Genomic DNA, 24,536 nt, shown 5'->3' with positions numbered 1-24,536 from the left:
TATACAAAATAAAATGTACAGAAATTAATCTAAAAATCAGAGTAGTTGTCAGTCTGTTATTCTAACATCTGTGGGGACCATAATGTTTAAATATATAATGCAATTAGTGTCCTGTAGCTTTTTACCAATTCACTGCACAATTAATTTCAATTATGTATTTAACCACTTCAGCCCCAGAAAATTTGGCTGCTCAATGAACAGGCCATTTTTTGCGATACGGCACTGTGTTGCTTTAACTGACAATTGTGCAGTCGTGCGATGTTGTTCCCAAAAAAATTTGACGTCCTTTTTTTTCCACAAATAGAGCTTTCTTTTGGTGGTATTTGATCATCTCTGCGGTTTTTATTTTTTGCGGTATAAACAAAAAAAAAGCGACAATTTTGAAAAACACAATATTTTGCTCTTTTTGCTATAATAAATATCCCCGATTTTTTAATAAAAAAGCACATTTTTTCCTCAGTTTAGGCTGATATGTATTTTTCTACATATTTTTGGTAATAAAAATCGCAATAAGCGTATATTGATTGGTTGATTTACAAAATAGGGGATAGATTTATGGCATTTTTATTATTATTTTTTTACTAGTAATGGCGGCGATCTGCAATTTTTATCGGGACTGCTATATTGCGGTGGACAAATTGGACACTTTTGACAGATTTTTGGGACCACTGACAATTTTACAGAGATCAGTGCTATAAAAATAATACTGATTACTGTATAAATGTCACTGGCAGGGAAGGGGTTAACACTAGGGGGCAATCAAGAGTTTAACTGTGTTCCCTACGTGTGTTCTAACTGTAGGGGGGTGGAACTGTCTAGGAGGAGAGAGAAAGATCGGTGTTCATACTTAGTATGAACACACGATCTGTCTCTACTCCCCTGAAAGAACCTGGATTTGTGTGTTTACACACACAGATCCCACTTCTCGCTCTGTCAAGAGCGATCGTGGGTGCCCGGCTGTCATCGCGCCCACCAGGCACTCGCATCGGCTTCAGGTCCTTTTAATGTGCAATTAGCAGCATGGTGCTTTTGCTTTTTAAATTATCCCTCTGTATCTCTGACAATAGTTGTTTTTATAATGCCATGTCCTGACTCCCCCCCTGAGTTCTGACCACGATTACCATGTCTGCTAAGCTGAGAGATCATAGTCTATGCATGTCTGCATCACACGCAGCTCTCCTATTCTCCTCTGTGCCTGTCTTCAGAGCTCCCCCTTCCTTCCCCTCCCTCTTCCTGTGAACAAATAGCCTCTCTCCTTTCTGATTGTCTGCTCGGCTCTCATACCTAACCTGAAAAGCTCCTATCCCCTCTGTATTAGAACAAGAAGTTCTCCTGTGTCTGTGTTTTATCATAAATATGCTTATCTGTACAGACAACACATTGGCTCCCTGCGATCACATGACTCCTCGGCTCTGTCTCTCTCGCTCCTCTCCTCCCCAGCTGACGTCAGTGGCATTTCCCCCCCCCCCCGCTTGGAACTCTCAGCTCTGGCAGAGGAGAGGAGAGAAAAGGCAACTGATCATAGGAAGAAGGTGTGTTATCTGTACAGATAAGCATATTTATGATACAACACAGGGGAACTTATTGTTCTTTTTTTTTTAAATTGTTTATTTATAACGGAAAACCGGTTCATCGGGACAAACAACAAAATGTTTTCACATTTAAACAGCCATAAAGATAAAGAAACATGTATGATAATTGCACTACAATTGAGTAAAACAAGAAGACAAAATGATTTATATTGCTATATAACTAAAGTGGCATGGAGGCATAAAACAGATTTGAGAGACTTGTTGATAATATTCCAGTGGCCGTACATATGTCCCGTCTTCTCTAAATTCTCTTTCTACTTGTATCATTTGCGTTTTGATACTAATATGTCGGGGAATCATGTTCCCTTTGTGAACGGCTTCCTACTAATTTTTTTTTTTCATTTTGAAAGAAAGAAAGACAGCATGAAAGAGCGAAAAGAGTAGAGTAATTGTGGGCCAGGCCCGACATGAGCCTGAGAAAGGGAAAGAAAAGAATGGAGTGAGAAGAAGAAAAAAAAAAGGGTGGGGGGGGCGTTGGAGGTGTGGGGGGAAGGAGGGAGGGAAGACGGGAGGGTATGGGGGGGTAAGGGAGAGGGAGACAAGGATGGTAAGTCATGGGAAACAAAATTTGCAATCCCCTGTCATTCTCTGTTCCTAGACTACCGTTGTCTTATGATATTACTTGCCCAGGAAAGCTTTTCCCTCCTCTGAATATTTGAAAATGTTCCATAACTGCCAGGTTTTAGAATATGTTTCCTGTCTGTTCTGGTTCGTGAGGATTAGGTCCTCCATCTGATTTATTTCTTCAACTTTTTGAAGCCAAAGGGCTATAGATGGTGTGAGATGAGATTTCCAGAGGGGTGGAATGCATGCCTTTGCCGCATCCAATAGGTGTCGTATGACTGATTTCTTGTAGATTCTTGCAGGGGTGTCAGTGGCATGTAAAAGGAAGTAAGCTGGGTCATCAGGAACCCTGTGATCTGTGAATTTTTGGATTATCTGGCGGACTTCTCTCCAGAAAGTCTGGATCCGAGGGCAGGACCAGAAAATATGGAGGAGTGTACCTTTCTCTTCCTGGCATCTCCAACATACATCTGTTGTAGAGGGGAAGATTGTTTTAAGTAGCGCGGGGGTTCTGTACCAATGTGTGAGGATTTTATCATTTGTTTCTTGAAACCTGGTGCAGATAGAGGACTTGTGGGTAAACCTCAGGATGTGTTGTGTCTTATTAGTAGTGAATTTACAATTTAGTTCTCTTTCCCACTTGGTGGGGCCTTGTACCTGGTGTTCACTCGATGGTACTATTAAAAGTTTATAAGTTAGTGAGAGTGAGTGAGGTAAGGGCCCTGTCTCCGTGCACAGTACTTCCATAGTTGTGGGGATTTGGTTAAGATCACTGGGTGGAGGTAAACTGCATAGGAAATGGTGGAGTTGTGATGCTCTTAGAAAATCTAATCGGAACTGTCCCTCAGGATTAGACAGCTCCGAAATTGTCTTCCACCTACCCATAGAACTGAAGTGAGAGGCTTGATACAAACCCTCTTCCCGTAACCTCACAAACCTCCCATCATGTATGCCTGGTTCGAATTGAGGGTTACCCAATATGGGCCGGAGCGGTGAGGCCCGCGAAAAGAGGGAAGTCGTGTGGATCAGTTGTGCGCAGATCTTAACTGTGTTACCTATTAGCGGATGACGTTTCAGATTTGTTGAGAGGGCGGTGTGACACCAAGGGATTCTATGTAGGGGAATCTCACTTTGTGCCTGTTCAAGCTGTGTCCACAATTTGGTGTTGGTATGACGGCACCAATCTATTAGTCTGCCTAAATGAGTCGCTCTATAATAGGTACGAAGTTCAGGCATTGCCATTCCTCCATTGGATTTGGGTAATGAGAGAATCCTCCGATGTAAACGAGGTTTTTTCCCTGCCCAGAGAAAATTAATAAATATTGCCCTTACTTGGTTGAAGTAATCCACCGGTATGAGTATTGGGATGGTCTGCAGGAGGTAGAGGAATTTGGGTAGAATAGTCATTTTGAGAATATTGCAACGGCCGAACCAGGAGTGCAGCCCACTGCTCCATTTATCTAGTAATTGTTTGGCCTTCTTTAAAAGGGGAGGGAAGTTAAACTTGAACAGTTGGGAGAACGTCGGGGGTATAAATGTTCCCAAGTACTTCAGGGCAGAGGTGGACCACTTCAGGTGAAAGCTAGACTGGAGATGAGAAAGTTGCGTTTGAGGTATTCCAATACCCATCGCTTCAGACTTGCTGAAATTGATTTTCAGGTTAGCAAGTTGGCCGTAAGTGTGAAATTCTTTCATAAGGTTAGGGAGGGATATGGAGGGTTTTGTGAGGGAGAACATTAAGTCATCCGCGTAAGCGGATACTTTAAATTGTTTCTTGTCAACTTCCACTCCTGTAATATCAGGATTGAGCCTGACGTGACATAGGAAAGGTTCTAGTGATAGCGCAAAGAGCAGCGGCGATAGTGGGCATCCCTGACGAGTCCCGTTGGTAATTGGGAAGGCCTCCGATACTACCCCGTTAGCTCTAACTCTGGCTGTTGGACCTGTATAGACCGCAGTTATCCAATTTAGCATTCTGTTCCCTAGACCTATATGTCTTAACGTTGTGAACATAAATTTCCAGCTAACTCGGTCGAAAGCCTTTTCGGCATCTGTCCCAAGGAACACACAAGGGGTTTTAGTACTGTTTGCGACATGTAGTAGATTTAGGACCTTAGTCGTATTGTCCCTTGCCTCTCTGGTTGGGACAAAGCCGACTTGGTCCAGGTGTATAAGCAAGGTGAGGTGTTGTTGCAGTCTGATGGCGATAATTTTTGTAAAGAGCTTCAGGTCTGTATTCAGGAGGGAAATTGGACGATAAGACCGACATTGTCCTGGATCTTTACCCTCTTTCGGTATAACCAAAATTTGTGCTTGTAGTGTGGTTGTGTGAAGTTTACCTCCTGAGCCCAGAGCATTAAAAAGATTAACCAGGTGTTGTCCTAAGGAGGGCAGAAAAGTCTTGTAGCAGGTGGTGGTAAGGCTATCAGGTCCAGGAGCTTTACCTGGTTTGGCACTTTTTAACGCAATATGTATTTCTGGTAGGGTAATGGGTTTGTCTAGAAGTGATTTAGCCTCTTCTGGGAGGTAAGGCATAAGGGATGATGTGATATAGTCAGTTGGTGCAACTGAGGGGTGTTGTGTCTCGGTCAAATTGTATAAAGAAGAATAGTAGGAGCTGAATTCTTGTACCACATGTTGGGGAAGGGATGCTTTCTGACCTGTGGGGGACATAATATGGGGTATGTATGAGGCAAGTCTTTGTTCTCGGAGTGACTGGGCTAGCAGCCTCCCGCATTTGTTACCAGATTCATAAGTTTTCCTTCGGCAGACCTGTAGTGCCGCTTTTGCTTTGTATCGCAAGAGATCAGTGACTTTCATGCGAGCTGAATCTAGTTCTGTTCCTAGTTGTCTGGTGGGTGTCTGTTTGTGGCGTGTTTCTAATGTTTCTAGTTCCTTTAGTAGGGTATTCAGCTGGGTCGCCCTCTGTTGTCTGAGCCGTGAATCATGTTTAATGAGTATCCCCCTTATAACTGCTTTGTGTGCTTCCCATACTAGACCAGTATCACAGTCAGGGGTTACATTAGAAGCAAAGTAATGGCCTATTTCTTTGTTTATTTCTGCTAGTACGTCTGGGTCTTTCAGCAGTCCCTCATTCAGGCGCCATGGGGGTCTCTGCGTTTGTTGGGAATCAGAGAGATCATAGCGCAGCATTATCGGAGCGTGGTCAGACCAAGTAATAGAACCTATCTTGGTTTCATTAATCGCTTGTAGTTGTCTGTGGGGGATCAGGAAATAGTCGATTCTAGAATATGCCCGATGTGGCTTAGAAAAGAAGGTGTAATCCCTCTCTCCTGGGTGAAAAAGACGCCAGACGTCGATCAATTGCATTGTATGTAGTTGCGCACCTATACGACTGCGTAGGTCTCGTGAGGTAGATGACGTTCCAGTGGAGGTGTCCTCTGTAGGTATGAGTGGGACATTGAAGTCCCCGCCTATAATCAATTGTCCGTCTGAGAAGTGGGAAAGTAGGTCTAAATGTCATTTGATGAATGCATCTTGGTGTTGGAATTGGGGACATATAAACTGGCCAAGGTTACTTTCACCTCTCCTATCCGACCCTTTAGGAAGAGAAATCTACCCTCCCCATCTAGTTTTACGTCTATGTGAGACCACTGTAGTTTTGCCGATATAAGGATGGAGACTCCTCTCGATTTAGCTTCTGTGTATCTAGAATGGTATGCCACCGGGTAAAATTTATTCTGAAGTGTCGGCAGAGAACCTTCTCTGAAGTGTGTTTCCTGAAGGAATATAATGTCGGCTCCCATATGACGCATATCATGGAGCATCATACGTCTTTTTTCTTTTTTTTTTTTTTTTTCTGGTTTAAAGTAAAGTTTATTGAATTCTTGAGAAAATACATCGATCAAGACAGATGAAAAGGAGCACAGCGCTCATCGAGTACAGATTATAAAAACGGTACAGTTGTTATATATGATGTCAACAGAAAATCTTGAATAGACATAAACTTGTAACCTAAACACATATGTTGCTATGAGCGTTGGGAGTCTCGGCACCAGAGCCCCTTCTGGGAACTGACTGCTCTGGTGAACCGGGAGACCCCGAGCCCATTCCGTTATTAATATGTGGAGAAATGTCCAGGGTATGGAAACACAGCTTTATAAACTGGAAAAATAATAAACAGGATAAAACTGAATGGAGCATGTATCTATACGACAACCAACTAACATGCTAATAACGTAATTCTACACACATTGCTTTAAACAAAGAAGCCTATCGGTCAGTCGACCTCTCAGGGTTGATTACACTTTGGCCGGTCGAACCGGACCGGAGTGTGTTATGCTTGTGGGATAAGGTGGTATTACGTTTGAGAGTCTGCCCTGATAGCCTCCTTGAGGCCAATAACCAATGCAATCAAGAGTACCGAGAGCCTGTGTGACCAGTATTAAAATAAGGAGAGAATAGAAAAGTGAGATGGAGAAAGGAAGAAGTTAGGAGAGACAGAGGGGATAGGGGGGGATGCGAGGAGTAGCTGTTCATCAGGAGTGATGGGGAGGAGGTGCACAGGAGACCCCTACAAGAGAGAGATTGATAGTCCACAGGCTAAAAACCATGCTTAGAACTATCGTTCACACATACAGAGGGTGCCCCACTAGATTTGCCCAGGGTTCCCAGATAGTTTTGAATTTGTCTAGGGTATCTAGGATTGTGTTGGATATTTTTTCTTGCAGCATGATCCAAGTGATTTTTTGTTTGGCTAGCCGAATGGACACTTTCGGTGATTTCCAGGACCGGGTGATGGTCATTTTGGCCCCTACTAGAATAAAATGGATCAGCTTCTGGGAATGTTTGGAAATCTTAGGGATGGGGCCATTAAGCAATGCAATAATTGGATCTTGTTTCAGGGTACAACCGCATGTTCTGCGGATAAGGGAGAAGATCTTATTCCAATACATTCTGATTTTAGGGCATTCCCATAGTGTGTGTAACAGAGTCCCCACATGACCGCAGCCTCTAAAGCATAGAGGCGACACTTGCGGAAAGAATTTGGCTAGACGAGACGGAACCAGGTACCAGCGTGTAAGAATTTTCAACCCTGCTTCGTTTAATGAAGTGTTAACCATACCTTTAAAGGAGCGGGCAAAGTTAGTATGCCACTTATCCAGATCCCAGCTGAAGTCAAGATCCCTCTCCCAGCTCATCATGTACGCTGCCTTTTCCGTGGGTTCCGCCAGGGAAGAATAGATGAGAGAGATACCTCCCTTTGTGTCTGAGGCCGAAGCACACCATTGTTCATAAGGCGTTACTGAAAGATGATTCTCATTGCTCTTCCAAACTTGATTCAAAAAATGTGAAAGTTGAAAGAATCTGAATTTTTCAGCTGAGGGCATTTCTAGTTTGGTAATACAGTATGCTAGAGTGAGGGGACCATTGGAGTTGAAGAATTGACCAATTCTATAAAGGCCCTTGTCAAGCCACCATTTGAAGGCTCGAATATCTAATCCAGGTGGGAAATTATGATTCCTAAAGATATGTGCCAAGGGATGCCAAGTAGAGATGAGGGGTTTGAGCTTATGAAGGGCGTCACAAAGTTTCATTGAATGAGATAATGTGGGAGCTAAAATAGGGGGACGTTTTTTGGGGATATTCCAAAGCAGGAAGTCTAAAGTGAATCCTGGGACCGCCTCTCGCTCCATGCTCACCCAGTCTGGTTTGGGTCCTTTCATATAAATAGTTGAAAATTGGCTCAGTTGTGCTGCCTGGTAATACCACCAAAGATTAGGAACCCCTAATCCTCCCTTTCTTCTGGGTCTAAAGAGTACCTCTTTAGAGAACCTGTGGCCTTTTTTATCCCATATAAATCGTATTATTGCGGATTGTAGTCGTAGAATGTGCGATTTGGGGACTGGGATGGGTAAGGAACGAAAGAGATATAATAACCGAGGTAGGAGTGTCATTTTGACCGCGTTCACTTTACCTAACCACGAGAGCTTATATAGCGACCATTGGGTCAGGTCGTCTGTGAGCTTTTTGAACATTGGGGGGAAATTGTGTTTATAAAGTGTATCGATACCAGACGTAAGGTTAATGCCAAGATAAGGGATGGATGCGGAATTCCATGAGAATGGAAATTTACTTTTTAGGTTGTCAACAATGTCTTGAGAAATTGAAACATTAAGAGCGACTGATTTGGAGACATTAACTCTAAGTCCGGAAGCTGCTTCAAAGTCTTGTAAAAGTTGCAGAATGTTAGGGATGGAGATTAAGGGAGATGTGACGAACAGGAGGACATCATCCGCGAATAGAGCGCATTTGTGAGAATTTTGTCCACAACGAACCCCATGGATGTCAGGGTGTTGTCTAATCGCGATGGCTAAAGATTCGATAGCCATCGCGAAAAGAAGAGGGGAGAGGGGACATCCCTGCCTTGTTCCCTTCTGTATAGAGAAATTATCTGATAGATGTCCTTGTAATCTCACCTGTGCCTTGGGTTGGTGGTAAAGGGATCTCAAAATATTAATAAAGTTTGGGCCAAAACCCCATTTACTTAAAATTGTGAAGAGATAGGGCCAAGCCACTGTATCAAACGCTTTTTGGAGATCTATGGAAAGGAGGAGGCCTCCCTGAGGAGGTCCCCCGTCCCACCCCGATCTTATTAGGGAGACTGCATTTATTGCTCTACGTATCTGGTCCGGTCCCTGTCTCCCCGGTATGAACCCCACCTGGTCCTTATGTATGTAGGTGCCTATAAAAGAGGCGAGTCTATTGGATAATATTTTTGTCATAAGTTTTAGATCATTATTAATTAATGAAATAGGTCTGTAGTTACTGACTTCGCTGGGGTCTTTACCTGGCTTAGGTATGACCGAGATAAAAGCCAAGTTGGCATTAGGGTCCAGCTGAGAAGTTTTGGTTAAGGAGTTGAAGAGGCGGACCAGGTACGGAGAGAGAGCGTTTGTAAAAGTTTTATAATAGTGGTTTGAGAAACCATCTGGGCCTGGGGCTGAGTCTTTTCTAAACCCTTTTATGACTGCTCGGATCTCGGATTCTTGAAATGGGGATTCCAAGATGGAACGGTGAGATTCAGAGATTGTAGGTAATGTGATTTGTTCTAGAAATGCATCCAATTTTTGTTGAGAGATTGGGCAATCATCAGAGTACAGTTTGGCATAGAAGGATTGGAAAGATTTAAGGATTTTACTTGGGTTTTGGGTGTGCGACCCGGATTGTGTTTTTATTTTGGGTAGGGCAAATGACCTTTGTTTCGGGGTAAGTTTGGCTGCTAACTGGGGGCCAAATTTGTTCGCGCGCAGATAAAAGTTGCCGCTGAGCCAATGAAGGTGCTTTTCTGCGTTGGAGGTAAGGGCTGAGTTGAGAGATAGTCTAATAGCATCAAGTTTAGAGAGATTGTTTGAATTGGGGTTGAGTTTATGAGATCTACTAAGATTTTTGAATTCTTTCTCTAACTTTATGATGTCCATCTGCCGTTCTCGCTTTAATTTGGCCGCTAGTTGAATCAATTTCCCTCTGATTACCGCTTTGTGGGCGTTCCAAAGAGTAGTAGGGGAGATGTCATCAGTGTCATTCAATAGGAAATACTCTTTAATATCCTTTTCTATTAAATTACAGTGGACAGGGTTAGATAATATTTTCTCGTTTAGGCGCCATGTGCGAGAGCCAGATGGGGACAATGAGTTGGATATTCCTAAGATTACCAGGGAGTGGTCGGACCACGGAACATCATGGATAGAGGCGTGGTTAGCTAAGTGTATATCAGGGTTCGACATGAAAATGTGGTCGATTCTAGCATATATCTTGTGGGGAGCCGAGTAGTGTGTATAGTCCCTTAATGATGGGTTTAGTTCCCTCCATGAGTCAATGAGGCCTACCGAGTGAAAAAGTCTGGCAATCTGGAGGCTCTGTTTGGGGGGCTGTTTAAGGCGAGGGATTTCCTGAGCTGCTTTAATTAGGGTCTGATCAAATGTAATGTTGGAGTCCCCCCCCATAATCACCCTACCCTCAAAGTGGGAAGAGAGGTTAGCCAGTAAGGAGGAGAAGAATTTAGCTTGGCCTTTATTAGGGGCATAATATGAGATGATAGTGTAGGGGTTACCTTCAATCAATCCTTTGACCAATATATATCTCCCATCGTCATCTTTAACTGTTAAAATGTGAGAGAAAGGGATCTGTTTGGAAATTAGGATGGCTACTCCTCTTTTTTTCTCGCTAGCGTTTGCAAGGAAAAAGGTGGGGTATTTGTTGTGTAAAAAAGAAGGCGAATAGTTTGAGGGAAAATGGGTTTCCTGTAGGAGCACGACATCTGCTCCTCTTGAATGGTAGCTTTGGAAAGCTTTGCGTCTCTTGACGGGCGAGTTAAGCCCTTGGGTGTTATGAGAGATCACCTTAAGTGCCCTCTGTAAAGGAGGTGGGTCAGCCACAGTCACAGTGGGAGTGATCCTGGTATGTTAGGTGCGCACCTACCCGGTTCTCTAAAGATGCAGCGCTGAGTCTGGGAGGGAGATCCTGTTGTCGCAGCGGATTGGTCTGGATAAAGCTGGTCTCCTGTGAACCTTCCTGAAATAGAGGAAAGGGTAAGGAAGAGAAAGGGGAAAAGATGATAGCGAGGAGAAGATGAAGGAAGAAGGGAAGAATCATTATATGAAACAAACTGATAACGTCAAAAGAGTCTAGGCGTATGAGCCCAGAAAAGCAGTGAACTGGACTAAAAAGTTCAGTTCAAGTCTGAGACCCAAAAACAGAAGGGTCTCAGAAAAACAGGAACAACCTCAGCCGAGGTTGTTAGTCTGATGTAACCAGTGGGAGGATCTCCCCTGGTCACAACAGAAGGAGTGGCGATGCTAGCCCAGCCGAGCCGCCGGTTCCCCATCTATTGGGGAAATATGGAACCTAAAGAACCTGAAATTCAACAAAATTTTAAATATATACTCATAAAAAAGAAAGAAAACAAAAATGAGGAGTTAAGTTCAACCTCTAAGAGGTACCTGGGTCAATCACTACCATAAATAGAAGTAACGAAACAATTACTGCCATAGGAGATATCTTTCCAGTAATCGGGAGGGGGGGGGAGGGGGGGAGGGGGGGAGTAAGGATATGGGAGGGGGGGGGAAGGGGAGTGAGAGAGGGCACGACTTTATGCCTTGGCTTTCCCGGAAGTCATCATAACCTAAAGTGCGGTCCATTATGAAAGTCGAGGATATTCGTCTAAAAATATATATATATATAAAAAAAAAAAAAAAAAAGGGGAGGGGAAGGGGGGGAGGGGAATTGCACATCCCGGGATTGTCTACCCCCCTCTGTATTTTAAGGAAATGAGTGAAGAAAAATCAGGTAAGTGCGACCATTTTCACTGATGGGTATATGTGGTCAGATGGGGTGTATACAATGTACACACGTACCCCCCGTTCAGAGGGTATGACTTGGAGGTGAGAAGATATTCATACAGTCCTTGTAGAGCCATAAAAAGAGGAATTCATCTTGGAGGGAAGGAATCACGGTGGCGCTTCGGTTGCTGTTTGTTCCAGAGGGGAGTAATGGGGCTGCCTGGAGGGGGTCTCTTCGAGGAACTTGGCCTGGATGGGGGATCCTGGGGGGAAGCTTCTTGAGAGATGAGTCCAAGTCGCAGGAGTAAGTGTTCACCTTCTTGGAATGAAGAAAACCCATACGATCTTTCCTTATATTGAAATTGGAGCCGGAAAGGGAAGGTCCATCGATATTTAATTGAATTCTGTGAGAGGATTTCAAGGAGAGGTTTCAAAGCTCTTCTTTTTAGAATTGTAGTTTTGGAAATGTCAGCGAAGACTTGAATCTTGTTTCCTTGGAAGGATAAGGTGTCTAGATTCCGAGATCTTTTCATAACTTCCTCTTTGGTTTCATAATGGTGGGGCTTAACCACTATATCCCTCGGGAGCCCGTCCTGTCTGGGAGGCTGCAGCGCTCTGTGGGCTCTATCAATCTCTAGTTTGTGGTCAGAGATATCTGGGATAAGTTCTTTCATGAAAAGCTTCACTGTGTCATGAACATTAGTAACAGCTTCAGGGATACCTCGAATGCGGAAGTTACCTCTCCGATTACGATTTTCCAAGTCATCGATCTTCCCTAGTGCTGTATCAAGTTGTTCCTGCAGCAATTGAATACAGTCAGTATTCTGATTGGTGCGCGCAACAGTATGATCCACGGCTTGTTCAATTAAATCAATGCGAGCCCCCAAGCTCTGTAAGTCGGCCTTTATGGACGTGGTGATCTGCGCTGCATTTTGGGCCAGGCCTGAGGCCAGCATGTCTGAAAAACAGTTCAGAAGTTGTGCCATGTCTGATTGGTGGGGCAAATTCAGGTTTGCGGCCTGTTGCATGGCAGGTGATGGGGCGGGAGCTTGCAGTGAAGGGATATGGAGCATATCAGATAAGGCCTTGTTAAAAAGGGAGTCTTTACTGTTAGGGAGAGCCATCTTGGGGGGGGGTACTACTCACAGAAGATCCCAGTGTGGTAGTGGCGAGCTGTTCCTCCTCAGGGAAGTCTGCCATGAGGTCTCCGTCTCCTGTGTCAGCATGTGAAGAGGCCGCGGCCGCCATCTTAGGAGCGGTGGGGTCAGGCAGGCCGAAGGTGAGTTTCCTGCTAACCGCTGAGCGATGTGAGCGGTTAGGCATATAAATTTGTTCCCACGGACCTCCTCTACCTGTGGGTGTTCAGTGGGGACGGTTCCGCTAGATGTTTCAGCGACTGGGGACCGCGGAAGGCTCGGCTGCGACGGAGCTCCCGTTCAGAGCGTCTTCCCGGAAGTCCCGCGCATGCGCACACCCATACGTCTTTTTTCAGGTGTATTTAGTCCTTTCACGTTTAAGGAGACTATGTTTAAGGTACCCATGTTTGTGGAATGTAAGGGAATGGGGAAAAAAAAAAGGGGGGGGGATTTGTGGGGCTTAGAAAATTGTAGGGGATAAAGGGAAAAAAGGTTAAAGATTGAAAAGAAGTAAGGTCGGTGAGCTAAGACAATTAGGGTCACCTTAAAGTTACAGAATAAATTAGGAGGTTGTCACTAGGGTGTGCAACCTAGAGATAACACTAATGTAGCCAAAACGGCTAATACGCTCCCCAGACAAACGGCTGGGAACGGAGCGTGGTCCTAAGTGGGACGGTGAGTAGACAAGGCCGAGAAGTAAGCCCCCGAACCTCTCCATCCACCCCCAGCTATCTATCATTTGTTAAGTGGTGTCCATGTACCATTGGTAGTAAGGCAATTTGGTATTTTAGTAGCATTGGCATGCATGAAATCAAAGGTCAAGAATGGTCACAATATCAACTTTATAAAGCAGCTAACCTCAACAGGAAAAACAGTTGAAATACTCATCCCATCCCCAGCCAAAGCCTCAGATCCCTGAGGCAGCACATTGTACTTTCAAGTGGAGTGGTTGAAATAAATTTCAAAACAATAACCACTGCATAGTTATAAACTTAAATCAGACAATATAAAATAACATAAAGAAAAGTCAAATACAGTACGGGTCTTCCCCGGTGATGATGTACCAGTGGGTAGGACCAGGCAAAAGGCTTATGTGTGATATGTCATTCCCCAGGCAACGACCAGGCAGGACGCATCTATTACGTCACCAGGGTCCGAGGATGTACAAATAGGTTGCCCTCCTACCCCCCCCCCCCCCCGTGATCACAGTACCGATTCACTTATAAATGCCTTATTTCTGCATCCTCTTCTCAGTACAATCGGTGATCCGCTGACTGAGTTGTCATTTCCAGGTTCTGCATACACAGAGCTATAGAGGGGTGTTTATAATGAGTTCCGGAAAGGGTAAAACCTCCAGAGGGCCGACACAACACTGTCTCTGCAATCCCCCAACTCCGATAAGGTCTCTAAGGGAGGCGTAACAAAGTTCCCTCTGAGGGTCTCCCGTCCCGGAGGATCTCGCCATGAGGCATCAGCACAGCCCGTCACCAGGGTTGGTGTATTTAACAATAAAAGCGGGGGAGCAGACTGTATCTGTAAAATCACCTTCTGTGTGTATTCCCCCTATAATAACTGGACTAAATAACCAGGTTACCTTGTCTGTGTGCAGGGACTGGGAGCAATCCGTAACACTAACAGTAACTGTGGCACTGGGTAGGGATAGACGGTCAACTGCCTACTCACGTGCCTCCCCTCCTGAGGCTGATCGCTGTCTATGCCTGTTCCTCTGCTGGCGCGGAGGCATGGGGTCTCGGAACCTCAATGGACCTGATCTTCCGGGAGGGCGGGGGAGGAACTGGAGCCAGTCCGGGATCTGTATTGGTTCCACCTTCATAAATCGGAAGAGAGCAGGGAGATCTTCGGTTCTTTGAAGAGAGAAGGAGCCTGTACTATTGCGGAACAATACCGACAGCGGATATCCCCATCTGTATGTAAGGCCCTTCTGTTTCGCGAGATCCAGGAGAGGGCGGAGGAGGACCCTTCGTTTCAGAGTTGCCCTAGATAAGTCCGGTAGGATTTTCATTCGTATACCCTGAACGTCCACATCTCCGTGCTCCCAGGCCCAGCGAAGAATGTTCTCCTGGGTATAGCGATGTAGTCTGCAAACTACATCTCGGGGTCTGTACGGGTCTTCAGGTCTGGGGCCAAGAGTTCTGTGTACCCTGTCAAGTTCTATCTCCAGGTTGGGCTCCTCCAGAACCGATCAGAAAATTTCTCTTACTGTCTCTCCAAGATTCTCCGGCGGTGTAGTCTCCGGGATCCCCCGGAGCCGCAGATTGTTCCTGCGGCTGCGGTCTTTCACGTCCTCCAGGTGCAGTTGCAGAGCTATGGCGGCATCCCTGTGCTGGTCCCTGGCCTGCTCCAATGCCGATACTCTGTCCGTTAAAGAGGACACCGAGACCTCTCCTGTGGACACCCGTTCCGCTAGAGTGGAGACTTCTCCTCTAACCTCCTGTATATCACGGCGGTGTGTTTCTTCTAGCTTGAGGATGAGTGCCTCAATGTCTGTTCTGGTGGGAAGAGCTTGGAGCAGGCTCCGAATGTCCTGATCGAACAGAATAGCTTCATGTGGTTGTGGGGACGTCATCGGGTTCCCTTGAGGATCTCTGTTAGAAGCAGCCGAGTGGTCTGGAGTGTCTCGGTAGTCAGGAGAGGCGCAGGGCCCAGCGTGGTTTGAGGCCTTCTGTTTCTCTCCACGAGGAGGGCCTCGTGACGTTGCTACTGTGGCTCCGGGAGATAGTCCCTGAAGTTGAAAAAAATAGCGGCGGATTTCTCCAGGGCTTTTGCCAGCGGGTGTCCCCCGTGTATATGCTCTTGTTCTATGTCTTTTAGCGGATTGCATGCCTTTGGTAGTATAAAGCAAGCCGGGTTTTTCCAGACGAGGCCGAGAGCTCAAAGAAAAGCAGCTTCACTCGGCCATGTCTAAGCCACGCCCTCGAACTTATTGTTCTAATACAGAGGGGGTGGGAGCATTTTATACAAGTGGCTTAACAACCACTTTAATGTAAAATCCAATTTTTTCACTATTTTTCAAGTTCAATACTTGTAACAATTTCACATATGTCTATAATGCAAGGGGAAAGGGAGATTTTGGACTTTATATGAAGCCATGGCCCGGTAAGATTGTGTGTTTCCATCCCTGTCAATTAAAGAAAGTGGAGAGTAAGGGGGTAGGACTTTGCATGAAGCACGTAACAGCAACTGAATAAGCATCAGGGCTGGGCTCAGCCCTTCCTTCTCTGACCTCTTACCATGAGCAGAGTTTGCTCAAAATAGTGCCTTTAATTCTGCTTCCCGATTGTCCCCGTTTATGGTGAACTATGGTTTCCAACTGTGACAGACCTAGCCGGGAGAGAGACTTTTGGAGGGGACTGTATGCTAGCCTCTTGCCGATCGATCGGGGGCCCTTGCATTTGGGGGAATGGTGCTCTTTGTGAGCTGTATGCCTGGGGACTCTTGAGGTGGTATTACTGTGGAATCGGGTCCTGGTCCCCCAGGAAACACGAACTCTGGGTACCCTGGATTTGCCAGATTGGAATAGTGGCTGATTCATAATGCTGGGACAGATACTGTTAGGAGATGCTGATGTAAATTCCAACACCTGTCTGTCTATTGTCTGCTAAAATGTTTATTGTAAATAAGTCGACTATGGGATCTAAGAGTCATTAGATCCCCATTGTTATTTGTGTTAATTAACTCTGCTATTGTGTGAAGAAGAGTCTATGTTGATTGTGATAATGTTGATTGGATTTTCTGAACTACAAGACGGCCAGTCTGGCCTAACGGTCATGTCTGAAGTTCTAATCCCGGAGCATTGGATGACCGAACCATCAGACGTTGCAATCTGATTCTATAGCTGCAGAGGAGTGTCGGGAGAGTGGAACCGAGCGAGCAAGGGGCTCGTTACATTGATTGGCAGCCGTGGGATTTGCTCTCCAGTTACTGGGACACTCCAAACCAACCTGCAGGAGAGCCACGCTGAAAGACTTACTTGAGAGCCGTGGAGGGAATGGTGGGATCGTGCTTCCTTGCCGTGAACACATCCAAACCATCACCTGGATCCAAGGTAGCAGGATAGCAGGAGAGGAGAAATACCAGCCACCATGGATGAGGAATTCAGAAGGAGGTTGCGAGAAGAGATACAGCACAGAGGACCAGTATCAGAGCAGGTCCTGCTAGGATCGTTTGATTCTGTCCGCTGTGAGCTCTGGAAGGAATCGCTAGCCCGTGAGCAGCGACACCAGGGAAAAGTTCTCCCCTCCGTCCATGTGAGGTACTGGTCACAGTATGAAGTGCGAATGCTGTTTTTGGGGGAACAGCCGAACCAGGAGTAGACAGCCGAGTTAAGAAGGCTGATCCGGGCAGAAATGGGGTTGGACGAGAGCTACAGAGCCCTCCAGTGGTATGTAGCCCAAGTGTGCCCATGGACAGCGGATGACAGCCCCACGGAAGGCTTTGACTATGATGGCCTGGGATTGTTATACTGGAGGCTGTCCAGGGACCCTGACTTTGGAAGTGATCGGGAGTGGCGTTTAGAGGAAATAATGAAGCACAGAGAGCGGAGACTGAATGTCTCAGAAGTGCACTGGGCACTGGAAGATTTGGAGTTTCTGGCCGTTCAGGAATGGGAGTTGGAGATCGCCTACAAACAGCTGTTAGACTCTGCTCAGCAGCAGGGTGGTGCTCCCTTTGCCTGGGACTATCATGAAATGCCAGTTGACAACTCTGAAATCCTGGCTGAAGAGTTGACAATGTGGCAGAGTAACGGTGTACTTTGCCAACCTGCCCCCGCAGCTATGGAGGCGGAGGTCTTATGGCGGATGCAGCAAGTGCTGACTGACCTTGATGAACCTGTTTCTGCATTGGATGATCTTGGATGGAGGAATGTGCCTGTCCAGCAGAATGCCAGAGAATCGGCAGTGGAAAATCTAAAGATTGCCGTCCCCAAACCTGAAGTGCTGACAACAGGGCAGAGCTCTGCTAACCTCTGCCCAGCACTGATAGCATCTTCTGGGTTCCACGGAGAGGAGATGGTGAACCTTTATCCCCAGACACCAGTTGCAGAGACAGGGGATTTGATAGACTTTTCTGCTGAGGAAGAACAACCTGGTGAGCCTCCAGCAGAAGAAGAGCTGTTATTAGGGCCAAACTTCACTATGCTCTGCCCAGCACCAACAGAAGTATCTGTGAAGTCACAAGGAACTTCCCCAGCTGAAGCGCTGGCAACCGGACAGAGGGTCCAAGATCTCTGCCCTACACCTGCGGCGGTTCCGGAGGCTGAGGGTGAGAAGGAGGTGGTTACGTCCCAGCAGCAGTTCAGGATACAGGGGGAGAAGGGAGAGGAGGTGTTCGTCATCCCTCCCCAACAGTTAGCCGGAGCAGATGGTGTGGGGTTTCCAGCAGAAGGGCTGGCAACAGGACCGAGTACTGCTGGACTCTGCCCTCAACTAACAGAGGATGGATGTCCTGTGAAGGTGGATGGGACTTCAGTCTCCACCTGTATACCCCAGGGATGCTGGGCAATCGGCCCAGATCCACAACAGCATGACGGAGTGAGCCCAGACACCCTGTCTTCTCTCCAGCGGCAGAAAGGACTCCAGGGAGAAGGGCCAGTCCAGGCCTCTCCCCAGCGGCAGATATGTTCTCTGAGAGAGACAGAGGTTGGCTGGGTGAGTAATGCTTTGTTTGGAACAATTTGTTTAGGGTACTGTGTGGGTACAGGCATTAGAGGACTGGAACTACTGACTAACTTCGGAGTCAACCCGTCTGGGGTCTCCTCCTGTGTTAGTCTCCTGCCAAAAGGGGAGAAATGTGACAGACCTAGCCGGGAGAGAGACTTTTGGAGGGGACTGTATGCTAGCCTCTTGCCGATCGATCGGGGGCCCTTGCATTTGGGGGAACGGTGCTGTTTGTGAGCTGTATGCCTGGGGACTCTTGAGGTGGTATTACTGTGGATTCGGGTCCTGGTCCCCCAGGACACACAGACTCTGGGTACCCTGGATTTGCCAGATTGGAATAGTGGCTGATTCGTAATGCTGGGACAGATACTGATGCTGATGTAAATTCCAACACCTGTCTGTCTGTTGTCTGCTAAAATGTTTATTGTAAATAAGTCTACTATGGGATCTAAGAGTCATTAGATCCCCATTGTTATTTGTGTTAATTAACTCTGCTATTGTGTGGAGAAGAGTCTATGATTGATTGTGATAATGTTGATTGGATTTTCTGAACTACAAGACGGTCAGTCTGGCCTAACGGTCATGTCTGAGTCATCTAGGCTGTCTAAAGGGATTAGTTAATTAGCTCATGTTAATTAGGTTAATTAGGTTACAGCTGTATTGTTAGAGTAATATGAGCAGGAGGTCTGCACTTCCACTTTGAGTGTATAAAAGCCTGTATTTTGTCAATAAAGAGAGATTCCTGTTTGAACTTACATACAGTCTGCCTGGTGTTTGTTCTGAGCTATCACAACTGGGTTAGAACAGCACATAGCTGAAGTTCTAATCCCGGAGCATTGGATGACCAAACCATCAGACGTTGCAATCTGATTCTATAGCTGCAGAGGAGTGTCGGGAGAGTGGAACCGAGCGAGCAAGGGGCTCGTTACACCAACCTTCCATGTTGCCTGACTCATTTGTTCCGCAGAGTATTCCTGCATTAGAGGAGCATCTCCGTGGTCTTTGTTCCACTTGGGCACAAGTCCAGGAGGCTTTGCGACATGCTAATGATAGGTACAGACTCCATGCTGACTGCAGACACCTGCCTGCGCCTTCCTACCAGGTTGGAGAAAGGGTCTGGCTATCATCTCACATACCTCCAACTTCGTGTTCCCTCTCTGAAGTTTGCACCTTGGTTTATTGGGCCTTTCCGCATGATTAATCTAGTGACTTATGCATTAGACCTTCCTTCTAATATGCGTGTCTCAAATGTATTTCATGTCTCCTTATTAAAACCCTTGATCTGCAAACGCTTTACCACCTCGGTGCCTCGTCCTCACCCTGTACAGGTTTAGAACTGTGAGGTGTATGAAGTACAGTCCATTGTTGACTCCCGTAGGTTTCGTGGGCGCATACAGTACCTGGTGCATTGGAAAGGGTATGGTCCAGAGGAATGCTCTTGGGTCTCATCCTTGGACGTACATGCCCCGTCCTCCTCCGTGATTTCCATAGACATTTTCCCCTCAAGCCTGGTGGTCCTCCGAGGGGAAGGACCATGGTCGTGATGGTCATTGAGGAAGGAGGACTGTCATGGCTGGGATCAGCCCTTCCTTCTCTGAGCTGGCCACTCAGCTGTTGGCTAATTGCCAGTTCCTATCTCTCCACAGTGACTCACCTGTTGATGATATCCTGCTCGTCAGTCCTGACATTCCTTCTGCTGACAGCATGAGGAGAAAAAAAAGCCAATCACCAGCTTATCTGCAAGGGACATTGGTCCCAAAGAGGAAGAGGCAATTCTGCCTCATCTGTGTCACTAGTATCCTCTGCCAGTGCCACCTGCCATTGCCACCTGCCAGTGCCCACCAGTGCCACCTATCATTGCCCATGAGTGCCACCTATCAATGCCCACAAGTGCCACCTATCAATGCCCACCAGTGTGCCAATCGGTGTCACCTAGCAATGCTTGCCTGTCAGTGTAACCAACCAGTGTCGATCAGTGCCCATTATTGCCACCCATCAGTGCCCATCACTGCCACCTATCGGTGCCCATCACTGCCCATCAGCGTACATCAATGAAGGTGAAAAATTACCTGTTTGCAAAATTTTATAACAAAACATAAAAAAAATTGTTTATTTTTTTTTTAAAGTTCGGTCTTTTTATATTTTTTTAACAAAAAATAAAAACCTGCAGAGGTGATCAAATACCACCAAAAGAAAGCTCTATTTGTGGGAAAAAATGATAAAGTTTCGACTAGCACAAATACATTTACCATAAGGGACAGCATTGATGGTGTGGGATGAGTGGCAACTGGTAGCATAAAGGGTGTTATTGCCTGAACATGCCTTTCTGAATGCAGTTGTGGAGACTAGGGATGAGCTTCATGCTCGACTCGAACATTGTCTGTTTGCCTGTTCGCCGAATTGCGAACGATATGGGTCGTTCGTGCCAAATTCCTGTGGCGCGTCACGGCCCATAATTCACTGCGGCATCGCAGTGCATTGCTGGCTGCAGGGGGCTGCACATACAAGGGGTTCTTCCAAAGAAGTGGGGTTCTTTAAATAAGTGGCACTTCTGCTCTTGCACCATCCATCTGAACATCTTCTTCTCTCTTCACAGGTAAACCTGGGTTTATACCTCCACATACCTTAAAACTGAATATTGTCAGACTGCACAAATGCTTATTTGGTAAACCTGCATTTATACCTCCACATACCTTAAAACTGAATATTGCTAGACTGCACAAATGCTTATTTGGTAAATCTGTTTGTCACCACTGTTTCAACTCCATCTGTAGCCATGCTCACATTATTTCAATGTTTATTTAGCCATTAAGTCTTACCTAAATTATGGGTTCCCTTATCTTTACAATTTTGGCCTTTTAGTCCCCTTGCAGTTTGATTGTGGTGTGAAAGTTATGCCCTGCTAGCTGTGTTGCTAATATACCCTCCTAATTGATTAATTGCCAGATTCAACCCACACCCAACACACAGTATAAAAACAAGGCCTTCCTTACAGGGGAACACATACAGGGGGCTGCACATACAGGGGGTTCTTCCAAAGAAGTGGGGTTCTTTAAATAAGTGGCACTTCTGCTCTTGCACCATCCATCTGAACATCTTCTTCTCTCTTCACAGGTAAACCTGTGTTTATACCTCCACATACCTTAAAACTGAATATTGTCAGACTGCACAAATGCTTATTTGGTAAACCTGCGTTTATACCTCCACATACCTTAAAACTGAATATTGCCAGACTGCACAAATGCTTATTTGGTAAATCTGTTTGTCACCACTGTTTCAACTCCATCTGTAGCCATGCTCACATTATTTCAATGTTTATTTAGCCATTAAGTCTTACCTAAATTATGGGTTCCCTTATCTTTACAATTTTGGCCTTTTAGTCCCCTTGCAGTTTGATTGTGGTGTGAAAGTTATGCCCTGCTAGCTGTGTTGCTAATATGCCCTCCTAATTGATTAATTGCCAGATTCAACCCACACCCAACACACAGTATAAAAACAAGGCCTTCCTTACGGGGGAACACATACAGGGGGCTGCACATACAGGGGGTTCTTCCAAAGAAGTGGGGTTCTTTAAATAAGTGGCACTTCTGCTCTTGCACCATCCATCTGAACATCATCTTCTCTCTTTACAGGTAAACCTGCGTTTATACCTCCACATACCTTAAAACTGAATATTGTCAGACTGCACAAATGCTTATTTGGTAAACCTGCGTTTATACCTCCACATACCTTAAAACTGAATATTGCCAGGCTGCACAAATGCTTATTTGGTAAATCTATTTGTCACCACTGTTTCAACTCCATCTGTAGCCATGCTCACATTATTTCAATGTTTATTTAGCCATTAAGTCTTACCTAAATTATGGGTTCCCTTATCTTTACAATTTTGGCCTTTTAGTCCCCTTGCAGTTTGATTGTGGTGTGAAAGTTTTGCCCTGCTAGCTGTGTTGCTAATATGCCCTCCTAATTGATTAATTGCCAGATTCAACCCATACCCAACACACAGTATAAAAACAAGGCCTTCCTTACGGGGGAACACATACAGGGGGCAGCACATACAGGGGGTTCTTCCAAAGAAGTGGGGTTCTTTAAATAAGTGGCACTTCTGCTCTTGCACCATCCATCTAAACATCATCTTCTCTCTTTACAGGTAAACCTGCGTTTATACCTCCACATACCTTAAAACTGAATATTGTCAGACTGCACAAATGCTTATTTGGTAAACCTGCGTTTATACCTCCACATACCTTAAAACTGAATATTGCCAGGCTGCACAAATGCTTATTTGGTAAATCTATTTGTCACCACTGTTTCAACTCCATCTGTAGCCATGCTCACATTATTTCAATGTTTATTTAGCCATTAAGTCTTACCTAAATTATGGGTTCCCTTATCTTTACAATTTTGGCCTTTTAGTCCCCTTGCAGTTTGATTGTGGTGTGAAAGTTTTGCCCTGCTAGCTGTGTTGCTAATATGCCCTCCTAATTGATTAATTGCCAGATTCAACCCATACCCAACACACAGTATAAAAACAAGGTCTTCCTTACGGGGGAACACATACAGGGGGCAGCACATACAGGGGGTTCTTCCAAAGAAGTGGGGTTCTTTAAATAAGTGGCACTTCTGCTCTTGCACTTCAGCGATTTGCACAAAGCTAACTATAAAAGACTGCAGGTGACCACATTTCCAAATTTTATCATCTTCCTCTCTGAAACATGCACTCTTTACCTCTCCTCCTTTTCACAATTGCTGCCTCTCTCCTCAAACTCTCTTTTCTTCATCCCTCTGCTCCACCCCACAATCTGTACATATCACCCTCACTTCTCCCCTCCCCCTATTACTGCACTCATCACCTCTTTCTAACTCTATGCCCACTTGCTAACATACCCCCCAGGATACTGAAGCATGTCCCCTCATACAAATCATATTCTCATATTACCTCCCTTACTCTTCTGCTTCTCGTAATCGCTGGAGATATTTCCCCAAACCCTGGGCCCCCCTTATTTAACTGTGCCCAACACACCCATCACCCTACACCCTTTGGCAGTAGTCGCAATCTACACAATTTAGTCTCCATTCCTCTTCTTGCCAACACCAGCCTCCCCCTCTCCTGCGCCCTCTGGAACGCCCGCTCTGTCTGCAACAAACACACTGCTGTTCATGACTTCTTTGTCACTAATTCCTTTAATCTACTTGCTCTCACAGAAACCTGGCTCCACGAATATGACACCCCTTCTCCTGCTTCCCTATCCCAGGGTGGCCTTCACTGGACTCACTCCCCTAGGCCTAATGGATGCAAGGGAGGTGGAGTGGGATTCTGCCTATCCCCCCAGAGCACCTTCCAGGTTATTCACCCTCCTCCCTCTTTTTCACTCTCATCATTCGAAGCCCACTGTATACGTCTATTCTCTCCTACTTCCCTAAGAATTGCTGTGATCTACCGGCCCCCTGGACCATTATCGACTTTCCTTGATGAGTTTTCTGCCTGGCTACCCTACTTTCTCTCTTCGGATATTCCCACAATCCTTCTCGGTGATTTCAACATCCCTGCTAATACAAACACTCCTGCTACTTCTAAACTTCTTAGTCTAACCTCTTCATTTGACCTGAAGAATTGGGTACAGGCTTCTACTCACTCTGATGGCAACACCCTTGACCTTGTATTTTCTTACCTATGCACTCCATGCAACTTCTCAAACAATCCTTTTCCTCTCTTCAACCTGCACCTTATTAGTTTCTCTCTCCCCCTGTCTTCCACCAGCTTTTCCTCCAATCGTCTAACCATCACCCGTAGAAACTTTCGAACTTCAACTCCTCTCTCCTCTATTCTGCTACTGACCACCTCTATGACAAAATCTCTCCCCTGTCCTGCCCCAACCAAGCCATGTCCATCTACAATAAATCTCTGTCCTCCACCTTGGACAAGCTCCCTCCGCTCACTACATGCAGAATCAGGCCTCGACCCCTACAACCCTGGCAAACAGATGACACTAAAATTCTCAAAAAACGTAGTCGCGCTCTTGAGCGTCTGTGGCACAAGACTAAGTCTCTCAAAACTTCAACCAATACAAATCTGCCCTCCAAAAATACTATTCTTTCCTCCACACTGCCAAGCAAACCTATTTTACAACTCTTATTAACACCTTCTCATCCAATCCCCGTAAACTCTTCTCTACCTTCAACTCTCTACTTTGTCCTCCACCGCCTTCCCCCACTAACTTACTCACTGCCCAGGAAATAGCTAATCACTTCAAAAACAAGATT

Source organism: Aquarana catesbeiana, linkage group LG01 (genome assembly GCF_042186555.1).
Source record: "Aquarana catesbeiana isolate 2022-GZ linkage group LG01, ASM4218655v1, whole genome shotgun sequence".
NCBI lineage: Eukaryota > Metazoa > Chordata > Amphibia > Anura > Ranidae > Aquarana > Aquarana catesbeiana.
The sequence above is the reverse complement of the archived record's forward strand: the minus strand, read 5'-3'. Positions refer to the sequence as shown.